General features: G+C 43.9%; 1 pseudogene; it reads right to left on the reverse strand.

The window, feature by feature from the left end:
- Nucleotides 1-9,611: 9,611 nt before the first annotated feature.
- On the reverse strand, nucleotides 9,612-11,001 carry LOC142862962 (lipoyl synthase, mitochondrial pseudogene; annotated as a pseudogene).
- Nucleotides 11,002-12,367: the final 1,366 nt, after the last annotated feature.

The raw sequence follows: 12,367 nt of genomic DNA on the forward strand, positions 1-12,367 counted from the left end.
ACTCTATGTCAGGCCTCGTTTACACCACGGTCAGCAGCAGACATCACGCCTGCCAGCATGGGGTGTGATGGAAAGGTAGCCAATGCCATGTGCTTCCATGACAGGAAGATCCAGCCTGCCTGGAAGGGAACTCTGAGGATGGGCTCCTTGAGCTGAAGTCTGGAGCAAGAATGTAGAAATGTTTTGTAATCTTAATTTGCATCTCCCTGATGAACAGTGATATTGGGCACTGTTTCATGTTGGACTATTTTGGTCTGTGAAAAGTGCCTGTTTAACTCTTTTGCCCATTTTTAAGTTGGGAGGTCCGTCTTTTTCCTATTGGTTTGTGGAGGCTACTCAGGAAGCGAGTCCTTTATTGGCTATATATTTTCCAATATCTCTCCTGATCTCTCGCTTATCTTTTCACTCCCTTAATATTGTCTTCTGATGGACAGCCATTATTAATTTTAATGAAGTTCAATTTTTTAATCTTTTAAGGTGCTTGTTTTTCCCTCATTAAGAAAATTTTGCCTTCCGCCGTCATACATTATTTTAGTTTTTCTTTTGGAATCTTTATTGTTTTGCTTTTTATACTTAAGTATATGATTATGATCCATCCCATATTGCTTTTTGTGTACAGTGTGAAGCAGAAGTCAAAGTTTGTATTTGTCCACAGGGCAATCTGGCCGACCCAGTACAAGCCTCCCCCCACAGGGGAGGTGTCAGGAGTCAGGTGACGTGTGTGTGTGTGTGTGTGTGTGTGTGTGTGTGTGTGTGTGTGTGTGAAGCTGCAGCTGGGCTCTCTGTTCCGGGGATTCAGAAACTCGCTCTGGATCCTTGTGGCCGATGGCTCGGTGGCAGAGTGCATCCAGGCAGATGTGTAGGAGATTAGTGGCAGTCCAGGCAGAGATGTGGTGACCTGGACAAAGGAAGCGATGGTAGAGGAAGAGAAGAGGATGGATGGTGATATGTAGGAGGTGAAGTATTTAGCCCACACCAGGGCTTGGTGATGGGTTGGAAATAGGTGGGGGCAGGCTGGTGAGAGGGGCTGTCAAAAATTTCTCCAAGGGTGTAGCTTATTTTATTTTATTTTGAGACAGAGTCTCACTCTGTTGCCCAGGCTAGAGTGAGTGCCGTGGCATCAGCCTAGCTCACAGCAACCTCAAACTCCTGGGCTCAAGGGATCCTCCTGCCTCAGCCTCCCAAGTAGCTGGGACTACAGGCCTGTGCCGCCATGCCCGGCTATTTTTTTTCCTTTTTACTTTTAGTTGCCCAGCTGATTTATTTTTTATAGAGACAAGGTCTCACTCTTGCTGAAGCTGATCTCAAACTCCTGACTTCTAGCAATTCTTCAGCCTTGGCCTCCTGGAGTGCTAGGATTATAGGTGTGAGCCACCACACCTGGCCAAAGGGTGTAGCTTTGAAAGGGTCAAATGGTGGTGCCATAAAACATAATCCCTGCTGCCCGGTTTACACAGAAGGGAGGTTGTCAGGGTGTTGAATGACTCACAGAAGCACTGGGTAGGCTGAAGAAACAGACTTTAATTAAGTTGAAGTTCCAGGAACAACTCCCAGGGCTAGACCCTCATGAGAACTGCTCTCATCAGAAGGCCACCAGCTCCCGAATCACATCACTGCCACCACCAGGAAGCCACCATTACTGGGAGGCTGCCACTGAGGTGCCACCCAATGCCTGCTGTAGCCCTCAGCAGCGGAACGATTGGGTGCGCATGTCTTAGTCTTGATGTCAACCCATCCAGGAAACCACGTCGTTACTAACTGTGCTGCAGAAATGGCAAAAGCAACAGGAAGGTGGCCTCTGTCTTTCTTCCACTTTCTAAATCTTGTGTGAGTGAATCCGATTGTCCAAACCTAAATCTCCAGAGTCCAGGCTGCCAGGGGCCCTGGGACGGCACACTGGAGGAGCGGTGCTGACCCACTGTGTCCATCGCAAGAAGTAGGGTGATAGGTACCTGTGTTCTTTCTGTCTTTCTTGGCAGATGGGGTGAGTTCCGGGAGGGCAGGGCTCTAGTAACCTTTGGGTCTGTCCAGTGGCGGGGTGAAGCGTAGGTGCTGGTGAAATGTTTGCTGTACAGGTTGACTGAACATGTGCTTTTGCCCTTGTATGTCACTTAGGTTGCTTGTTCAGGTACAGCCAACAGAAAGCCCAATTCAAACTGGTTTAAAAAGTAAACAGGATCTATTTATTTACATGACTAAGAAGGTCAGAGGCAGGTCTGGCATCAGATGAGGCTTGATGAAGCTGCTCAGCCGTGTCACCAAGGGCCCGATTTATTGTCCTCTGTGGTCCAACTTCCTTGGCGTTGGCTTTATTTCTTATTCTTAATTTAAAATTCAGGACTTTATGACCAAATCTATAGACTTATAACAAATACCATATATACTTTGACATAATAATTGCTACCATTTATTGAGTAATTTCTAAGTGTCGGGCACTGTGATGAGCTCTCTCTATGAAACTTATCTCATTAAATCCTCATATAACCCTGTTAAGTAGGTATTATATAATTTTTTCTTTTATAAGTGAGGGAACTGAGGTCTTAAAGAATATTTAGAATTATGAAACCTCCCGAGTGTTTTATCAGTCTCCAGCTTCCCTCAGAGAGGGAGCTACCCAGGAGAGGTAATGTTTATGTTATGTATGTTCACTCATTCACTCATTCATTTTTTCAATAAGTACTTCTTTTTTTTTTTTTTGGTACAGGGTCTCACACTGTCACCAGGGCTAGAGTGCAGTGGCGTCATCATTGCTCACTGCACCTTCAAACTCTTGGGCTCAAGCAATCCTCCTGCCTCAGCCTCCCAAGTAGCTGGGACTATAGGTGTGAATCACCTCACCTGGCTAAGTTTTATATGTTTTGTAGAGATGGGGTCTGGCTCTTGCTCAGGCTGGTACATTTCTTCTTAAATGCTGACATGTAGCAGGCATTTTTCATGTTCCAGGGATCATAGCAGTGAACAAAACAGACCAAAATTCCTGTCCTCATAGATTTCATTTTCTAATGGAGATGAATAGATGATTTTAAAATGAGGAATAGGCCGGACGTGGTGGCTCACGCCTGTAATCCTAGCACTCTGGGAGGCTGAGGCGGGTGGATTGCTCAAGGTCAGGAGTTCGAAACTAGCCTGAGCAAGAGCAAGACCCCGTCTCTACTATAAATAGAAAGAAATTAATTGGCCAACTAATATAGATAGAAAAAATTAGCCAGGCATGGTGGCACATGCCTGTAGTCCCAGCTACTTGGGAGGCTGAGGCAGAAGGATTGCCGGAGCCCAGGAGTTTGAGGTTGCTGTGAGCTAGGCTGATGCCACGGCATTCACTCTAGCCTGGGCAACAAAGTGAAACTCTGTCTCAAAAAAAAATAAATAAAAAAAAATGAGGAATATATAGTATATTAAAAGGTGAGAAATGCTATGAAAAATAAACAAAACAAATAAAATAATAAATGATAAAATAAGATTAATAAAAACCAAACAATCCGCTGGGCGCAGTGGCTCACACCTATAATCCTAGCACTCTGGGAGGCTGAGGTGGGAGGATCGTTTGAGCTCAGGAGTTCAAGACCAGCCTGAGCAAGAGTGAGACCCCATTTGTACTAAAAATAGAAAGAAATTATCTGGACAACTAAAAAGAATATATATATATAAAAAAAGTTAGCCGGGCATGGTGGTGCATGCCTGTAGTTCCAGCTACTTGGGAGGCTGAGGCAGTAGGATTGCTTGAACCCAGGAGATTTAGGTTGCTGTGAGCTAGGCTGATGCCATGGTACTCTAGCCTGGGCAACAGGACTCTGTCTCCAAAAAAAAAAAAAAAAAATCAAACAGGCTGTGAGAAGGAGAAAAGCAGTGGTTCTTAATCCCTTCTGCACCTTGGGCCTCTGATAGATAATGTGGGGAAACCTGAGGACTCCTTCTCAGAATGTTTTTAAATGCAAGAAGTAAAATATATAAGATCACAAAGGAAACAAATTATATTAAAATACAGTTATCAAAATAATGAATAAACAAACATTAGATGGAGTAATGTATAGTTTTAAATTAGTGCATTAATTAATAAGACAATATATTTTAGACATGGGCAAGTCAAAGTTGTAATTTTGCTTTAAAATGACACCAGTGAGGGTGACTGTTGCTTAGCTTTAATAAGAATGTTAAACTGTGAAGTGTCCCCTTTTTTTCCTCTGGTGGGACAGATAATGTGCTGAGTTGTAACAAGGTTACAACACGTGCGTGTAGCTCATCAGGCTTATGAACTGCAAAAGGATCTGCCGGGTGCTCTTTGACTCTCCTGCTTCCACTTACTGATTAATAAACCACGTGGATGGGGGATCCTGGAGAGCAATTAACGTGTCTGGGTCGCCAGGGAGACGTCACTGTGCAGGGCTGATCACGTCCTGGGCACAGAGCTGCCTGATGTTGGCAGCGTTGCAGGAGCATCAGATGGAGAGACTTTGATCGCATGTATCCAGCAGTGAATGTAATAATTACCTGCCTTTTGAGATGTCTGCAACAACTGCCGTGTGGCATCCGTGACCTCCACTGGTGACAAAGACACCAGCACTGCTAACGTGACTGCGGTTTGCTATCTATAGTCATAACGGAAGAAAACAACACATTTCAGCCCAAGGCTGGTGAAAATAAAGATGCAGTTACTTTCCTATATGAGTTCCTGGACCCCTTGAATTCTGTCTGTGGCCCCCAGGTCAAGGATGTAAGTCGTTCATCGCCACCCCGCCTAGACATGGGGTAAGGGTTACCCAACTTCAGTAGTTGGAAAATTCCCTTATGATAAGAAAGGAGAAGGAATAAAAGGCTCCTGGAATCTCATGATTTCTGGTTCATTGGAATTGAAAACAAAGTAAGGTCTGGTACCAAGGGGGAGTTAGTCCCTGTTTGGTTGACCCTAAAACATTTGGAATTATGTTTGCTGGGTCTGGGATCCCAACAGATCTTGAACCATGGGCTGAGAAAGCACCAGGTCACTTTGTTGCCCAGGCTAGAGTGAGTGCCATGGTGTCAGCCTAGCTCACAGCAACCTCAAACTCCTGGGCTTAAGCAATCCTCCTGCCTCAGCCTCCCGAGTAGCTGGGACTACAGGCATGTGCCACCATGCCCGGCTAATTTTTTGTATATATATATATATATTTTAGTTGGCCAATTAATTTCTTTCTATTTTTAGTAGAGACGGGGTCTCGCTCTTGCTCAGGCTAGTTTCAAACTCCTGACCTCCAGCAATCCATCCACCTCGGCCTCCCAGAGTGCTAGGATTACAGGCGTGAGGCACCATGCCCGGCCAGGTCAGATTCTTGATGGCATGCTGGGCTGCATCAGTGGGGAATGGCCCCTTCTGCCACCTTCTGCTGCCATGGACAGCTGAGGCTGGTGTCGGGGAATAAGAGCCCAGGGTCAGAAGAAGGAGGGTGGAGGCTCAGGCCACCTGTCCATGGGAGGAAGGGTTTGTCTCTGCCCCATTGCCCCACAAGTGGACCAATGTTTTTCTTTAAAAATTGTAGCAAAATATACAAAACATACAATTTGCCATTTTAACCCTCTTTGAGTGTATAATTCAGGGATATTAAGTACAGCCACATTGTTGTGCAGTCGTCACCGCCACCCATCAGCTGACCATTTCCATCACCCTGTACACATCACATAACTCCCTTCCCTACTTTCTTTCTCTAGGAATTTGACCACTCCAGAGACCTCATGGAAGTGGAATCACACAGTGTTTGTCCTTTGATGTCTGGCTTATTTCACTTAGCATAATGTGATCAAGATTCCTCCATGTTGTATAGTATATCAGGACTTCATACCTTTTTTAAGAAAAACAACAAAAAGTTTACTTACACGACAAGATGCTTAACTTAAAGGGAAAAACTAGGTTTCGTGTTTTTCAAGTAAATTTATCCCTACTTGAAGAGAGATTGCCCTTCATATAACAGCTCCATACAAAAAAATTTATGAAATTGTCCTTGGTTTTACAATGACAAATGAAAAACATTAAAATTCCCTAATCAAACAAAGTATGCAAGGATTTTTATGTTGTGTGTGTGTCGCGCTCTGTGTGTGTGTGTTTTGGTAAAATAGTGGGAGCAAAATAACTTACTGGAATGTAAAGACGAGAGCTAAATGAGCACGCCGCTAGCGGAAGAAGAGGATATTTTTGTGGGGACCAGCAGTTTTCCCATCCTGTCTCCATTTGATGTCCATCAGAACATACCATTGGCCATTTAGTGAAAAAAAAAAAAAGGAAAGCAATATTCTTGCATGTACGCCAGTTACTTTAGGTACAACAGTAAAGGAATGGGGAAAGGAAAAATGAACGCGTGGGGAAAACTATACCGTGGTAGGATGCGAGGGAACCGAATTGTGGCTTCGTAGGGGAGAATGCATTCTTGGCCTGGAGGAACAGGGTTCTGGAGCACAGCCGCAGGCTCCCTTTGTGGTAGACGCCGCCTGTCTGCCGCTGGCACGCATTAACGGCATCCGCAGCCTCTATTTGCGCCTGCGCAGCTGTGTCTGTTTCATTGATTGGCTGCCTGTCAAATTGAATGCGAGGCCGGGCGCGGTGGCTCACACCTGTGATCTTAGCACTCTGGGAGGCCCAGGCGGAGGGATCGCCTTGAGCTCAGGGGTTCGAGACCAGGGTGAGCAAGAGAGAGACCCTGTCTGTACTAAAAACAGAAAAGTTAGCCGGGCATTGTGGTGCACACGCCTGTAGTCCCAGCTACTTAGGAGGTTGAGGCAGGAGGAGCCCTTGATCCCTTGAGGAATGCGAGATTGCTGTGAACTAGGTGACACCACAGAACTCAACCTGGGGTGACAGAGGGAGACTCTGTCTCAAAAAAACAAAACAAAACAAAACAGAATTTGATCCGCCTCACTGACAAACCCTGTCATTCACAGTAGGTTCCCCTTAGTTTTCTAAGAGGTGTGTGCCTCTTAGTCTTAAACTGCACCGCAGAGCCATCCTCCTGCCACCTTCTCATGCGTGTGATCGTTGTCCTGTCTTGACTTCTTCCTCGGGCTTGTCATTGGCCATGATGAGCACCAGAGTCTCCTCAACTGTCACTTCACAAAGGAGGACCCAGGTGCGCCTACTCCATCTCCTTCTAAGGCTGAATAATCTTCCACTGTCCCTCTTCACCGCATTTTATTTACGTGTTCACATGTTGGTGGAACTCGGGGCTGTTCCCACTGTTGGCTGGTGTGCCTGTGCTCTGAACGCTGGCGTTCTCATAATCTGTGTGAGTCCCTGCTTTCAGCTCTTTGGGAATATACTTAGGAATGGGGTTGCTGGGTCCTATGGTTTAATTTTCCGAGGAAGTGCCATAATGTTTTCCACAGCAGCTGTAGCATTTTACATTCCCACCAGCAATGGCCGTGGATTCCAATTTCTCCACATCTTCACCAACACTTGCTATTTTCTGTTTATTTTGTTTATTTATTCATTTATTTTTGATAACAGCCATCCTGTAGAAGAAGAAGTGGCATCTCCTTGTGAACAACAGGTCTTCAAACCACAGACAGGTACTTTCCCTGAAAGGGCAACGGACCTGGCTATGGCAGGGGGACAACTGTCATGGACCCCTGGTTGGGGAGTGAGGAGACTGGCAGAGCGAGACCGTGTCCTGGTTTCTGGCTACTTCCCCAGGGGACGGTTGGTCATGGAGGGGTGGAAGACTATCTCCATACCTCCAAAGACTCCCCCGTCCCATGATCAGGCAAAATGTTTACAGAGAGCCTTCCATATGTCAGTGTAAAAAAAATGTTGGGTCTCAAAAGAGGGCTTTTTTTTTTTTTAAGTCTTGATTTGGCAAGAGAAATTTGCAAAATGCTGAAGATCTTGGAGGTAAGGGGAGTTACAGAGAAGCTGAGGAATGTTTTTGGCTGAAAGAAGAGGCTCCCTTAACAACAACAAAAAAATGCTTTTAAATTGTGAACAACTTGAGGAACCACACTTTTATAAGTTGAGGTTTTAAAATGCAAGTAAGGTAACTATTTCATTTTATTTTATGTTGCTTTCTGAGACAGCATCTCGCTCTGTTGCCCATGCTAGAGTGCAGTGGCATCATCATAGCTCACTGCAACCTCAAACTCCTGGGCTCAAGGGGTCCTCCTATCTCAGCCTCCGGGGTGGCTGGGACAACAGGCATGTGCAACCATGCCCAGCTAATTTTTAAAACATTTTTTCTTGTAGAGATGAGATCTCATTATGTTCCCCAGGCTATGAGTAACCATTTAAAAATGTACATTGTCTCATGGTCAAGTGACAGTCTTCTGAGCAAAGTTTCCCCAACATAGAAACACCATGATTGGTGTCCACAGGATGACAGCAACCTGGGCGAGATGTTTCAAAGTGTCAGAAATGTTCATTTGCTTGGGAAGGCATCATCACACAAGCGAATTATTAAAGATACTTACGAATTATTAAAGATACTTACTTGGATCCATTCCTAAGATTACAGGCTTTAAAAATGTTTTAATGTTCTGCCATGACAATTTCAAGCAGATAGAAAAGCAAAAACACGAAGGTAAATTTTCATTAACATTTTGCCATATTTCATCATCTATCTATCTAAATTTTTTTTCCTAGAACATTTCAAAGTAAGGACATCCTGTCATAAAACTCCTAATTATTTCAGCAGGCATCTCTGAAAACAAGAACACATTCCTATATCCACAATATCTTTATTCTACCTTTAAAAAAGTAACAGAATTCCCTAATATCATGTAAGACATAGTTCCTATGCAAATTTCCTCAATTTCTCCTAAAATGTCTTCTAGAGCTGATGTTTTCAAACTATGCTCTAATTTCGAACCACACATTGTAGGTAATTGTTATGTGTTTGAATTCTCTTTAATGGTTTTCCCTCCCACTTCCTCCTGTGAGGCTGAGAGGGTTGAATTGCGAGCTGTCACATGTTCTGAATTGGCCTGATTATTTCCACTTGATATCAGTTAATTTGCCCCTCCATCTCCTGTATTTCCTATGAATTAGGATGTCTGTCTATAAGCCTGATTAGATGCAAGCAGAACAGCCTCGGCAAGAATAAATACTTCGTGAGTGGTGATGAACTTCACCTTGAAACCTGCCTCTTTGTTGGCCAAGTTGAATGTGGGGACTCCGTGTGCCCCAGGCAGATTTGTGAGTCCCAAGTTGTTCATAGCTTGGGCAACATAATGAAACCCCGTCTCTACAAAAAATTGTTTTTAAAAATTAGCCAGGCGTGGTGGGGCGCACCTGTCATCCCACCTACTCAGGAGGTTGTCTTGAGCCCAGGCTTCCGCACCACCACCCTCCAGCCTGGGCAACAGGGTGACTCCAAATAATTCAAGTGTTACTAGACATTCAAATGTTTTCAAATCTTGCATTTTGTATTGTGAGAATTATAGTAACCAGTTCTTCTGCAGAAAACATTTTACCTCGAAGGGCTAGCACTGACAGGTTAACACCAAAAACTAAAATAAAATCAGAGGATACTTTAATGAAAACATTAAAGGTAATCATTATTACAGAGGGTTAAAGTCTTGGAAAAGAAAAGGGACAAAATCCCAAGAGACTTTAAAATTGTGTTGTTTTTTTTGTTGTTGTTTTGTTTTTTTAGCAGCAACTGTTTATTGGGACAAAGGTATGCTAAAAGCTAAGGGAATTACTATACATAAATACATACAGATTACTGACATTTGTCTTAAAGCAAAAAGTGTTGCGGTACATCCACTGAAATCTGGACATTATGGCACCGCCTCTGATGCCAGCTGGAATCCAATGTTAAAATTTCTGTGATCTTGAAAGTCTTGTCTAAATTTTAGAGGGCTTTTGTTTTTCTCTTAGCCACTAGATTTTTCAGGAAAAATTCACCCGCTTTATATGAAGAATGTACCAAAGGGCCACTTGCAGTATAATGGAATCCAAGTTCATTTCCTACTTTCTCCCAGTATTTGAACTTTTCAGGAGTAATATACTCTTCAACCTTAAGGTGGCGCTTTGTTGGCTGCATATATTGTCCTAAAGTCAAACAGTCCACGTCTGCCTCACGAAGTGCTTTCATTGTTGCATATACTTGCTCATCATTCTCACCTAGACCCAACATTATAGATGTTTTAGAAATAACATCAGGCTGAACCTCCTTGGCATGTTTCAGTACACGTAGAGACTGGTCAAAATTGGCCCGGGGATCACGAACTTTCCTCTGTAGTTCTGGAACTGTTTCTACATTATGTGCATACACATCTAATCCTGACAGAGCAACCTTTTCTATTGCTTTAAGGTCTCCTCCAAAATCAGGGGTGAGACATTCCACAAGGATTTTTTGATTCCTTTCCTTTAAGTATGATCCAGTCTTTGCAATGTGTTCAGCTCCCCCATCAGGCAAATCATCTCGATCCACAGATGTTAGGACAACATAATCCAGACCCCACTCTGCAATTGCTTTTGCAGTATTGTAGGGCTCACTGGCATCCAGTGGAGGTGGATTTCTTGCAGTCTTAACAGAACAAAATCTGCAACCTCTTGTACATGTATCACCCATCAGCATGATTGTGGCTGTGGCAGTGGCATATTCTCCACCTCCCCAACACTCTCCAATATTGGGACATCGAGCTTCCTCACATACTGTATGAAGATTTAAATTTCGCAAAGTATTTTTCAGTTTATTGTAATTTCTTCCCATGGGAATCTCTGTCTTTAGCCATGGAGGTAGCCTTAACCTTTCTCCTTTCTGGCGTTTTAAGTTTCCTTTGTACTCATCCCAAGTGTTCTTGTCTGCAAGATCACCAGACACAAAATCTTGAAGGTCTGGTCCATTCCGTAAAAATTCCTTTTTTTCATCTGGCAAGGAACTTAATGGTCTGACTGGGCTATACAAATATCTTCCAAATACCCCGCCGCTCACCCAAGGCCCCAGGGTGCGGGCGGTGTCCCTGCAGCGTAGAGACATCTCTTCAGGCCTAGCAGGGTCGAAAGGATGAGGGAACACTAAGTCCCGGGAAAGGACAGATCCTAAAATTGTGTTTTTTAGTGAAATCCAAATAGTATTTTTTAAATGGCATATACTATTGAAGGAGTTTTACATAAACATTCAAGGAGGAATTTCATATTGTGTTATATGAATTATATATGCTATATGTTATAATTCAACCACATATTATAACACAGTATATTTTTCTTATTCTGAATATTGGCTATCTTTTCTGCCATTCTTTTTTTTTTTTTTTTTTTGAGACAGAGTCTCACTCTCTTGCCTGGGCTAGAGTACCGTGGCGTCAGCCTAGCTCACAGCAACCTCAAACTCCTGGGCTCAAGGGATCCTCCTGCTTCAGTCTCCCAGGTGGCTGGGACTACAGGCATGCGCCACCACTGTGCCCAGCTAATTTTTTTCTATTTTTAGTTGTTTGGCTAATTTCTTTCTATTTAGAGTAGAGATGGGGTCTCATTTTTGCTCAGGCTGGTCTCAAACTCCTGAGTTCAAGCAATCCTCCTGCCTCGGCCTCCCAGAGCGCTAGGATTACAGGCGTGAGCCACCGGGCCGGGCCTTGTCTGCCATTCTTGAGTGATTTGAGGTGGGCAGGGTTTTACAACACTGAGGTAATATTGGAATATTGTGTATTTCCAAAGCATCTAGAAAACTGAAGTTCACCACTAAAGTGATTTATGACAATGAAATGACTAATATCATTATTAAAAGGAAATTTTAAAAAATCAGCTTCAAATAGGGGATCTGAGATCAAGAAGGCTGGGCTAGTGTTTTTAGCCCATGAAGATAAAGACCTGAAGGAAACTAGAGCAAACTTCAGAAGCCAGCCTTTGTCCCTATTTTTCCTTTTGTTATTTATTATTTTCCACATGTCCAGTGCATGGAGACCATTGTGACACCAGGTGCCCTTGTTCCCCACCTTCCCTGGGGTTCCTGCAGCCGTCCCCCTTCTGTTGGGAACAGTCCAGCTACCCCCCACATTTGTGTCCCATGTGGCAGAGCCAAAGTCCCTAACCCAGGCTCAGGCATGGCCTGGGGGCTCACTCCTCCCCCAAGTGACTTAGCGTTTCCTTTCCAAACATTCCATGAGGACCCTTTGGTTTGTCACTCTCATATCCCCTGTGTTTACACTACTCCAGGCCCGTAGTAAGTGCTCAATAAATATTTTCTGAATGAAGGAATGAATAAATGAACCACATAGAGCATTTTCCCTGAGAGAAGTTCTGCCAATACCATGTTCTTAACCTTGTTATAGTCCTTACGGTGTTGTCATCCTCCTTAAAAGCCAGTGCTCTGGGAGCTTTCTGACTGGCCAGTGCTGGGTCCAGTTCTGAGCACCTGCCACTGTCCCCTGTAAGTAAAGTGGACTCTCTCAAAGGAGGTGTGTCCTG

The sequence above is a fragment of the Microcebus murinus genome, chromosome 2 (assembly GCF_040939455.1).
Source record: "Microcebus murinus isolate Inina chromosome 2, M.murinus_Inina_mat1.0, whole genome shotgun sequence".
In the NCBI taxonomy this organism is placed as follows: Eukaryota; Metazoa; Chordata; class Mammalia; order Primates; family Cheirogaleidae; genus Microcebus; species Microcebus murinus.